Source organism: Mus caroli, chromosome 17 (assembly GCF_900094665.2).
Source record: "Mus caroli chromosome 17, CAROLI_EIJ_v1.1, whole genome shotgun sequence".
NCBI lineage: Eukaryota > Metazoa > Chordata > Mammalia > Rodentia > Muridae > Mus > Mus caroli.
Window position 1 is genome coordinate 23492664 of NC_034586.1, and position 863 is coordinate 23493526.

An 863-nucleotide genomic window follows, 5' to 3' on the forward strand; every position below is an offset into this window, starting at 1 on the left:
TATGGTTCATACACACACACACACACACACACACACACACACACACACACACTGGCACACAGGTTTGCGCACACACAAATTTTAAATCACCATTTTAGGTGCACAATTTAGAGGTCCTGAGACTCGCCATGTAGACCTCAAACTCACAGCTATCCTCCTGCTTCTGCTTCACAGGTGCTCGGATTGAGGCGGGCATGCACTACCATGCCTGGCGTTTATTTATAAAGTTTGACACAGGGCCTCATGTCATTTTATTATTATTATCATTGTTATTACCAGATCCTGGGGCTGCAGACATGAACCGCCATATGCAGGTGACGTGGTGTTGAGTTCTGGGTGTTTCAAACCCAGGGTCTCATGGCTGAAATCCTGATCCCCTCACCTCTACCTTCCGAGTGTTGATAGGACAGGCCTGGGCCACCTCACCATCTCTTACTCTGGCTGCCTGGTTTCCCTGTGGCTGTTTGTCCTCACCCTCTTGCGTTGTGGGCATCACTGGTCAACCAGGGCAAACCCTGCCTGCCAGATTTTGGTGACCCTACAGCTGCTCTCTGAGCTGGTGGTAGGCTAGGCTAGAAGGTCCACAAAGCCTCAGCTTGGGGCCTCTCTCCCCTACTGGCAACACACTGTTCAGTGATGGGAGCTTCCTTCTAGTCCAGTGGAAGCTTCCAGACAGAAGCAAAAACAGGAGCTGTGAGCCTCACTTCAGAGCAAGCAGGAGCTGTGAGCCTCACGTCGGAGCAAGCAGGAGCTGTGAGCCTCACGTCAGAGCAAGCAGGAGCTGTGAGCCTCACTTCGGAGCAAGCAGGAGCTGTGAGCCTCACGTCGGAGCAAGCAGGAGCTGTGAGCCTCACGTCGGAGCA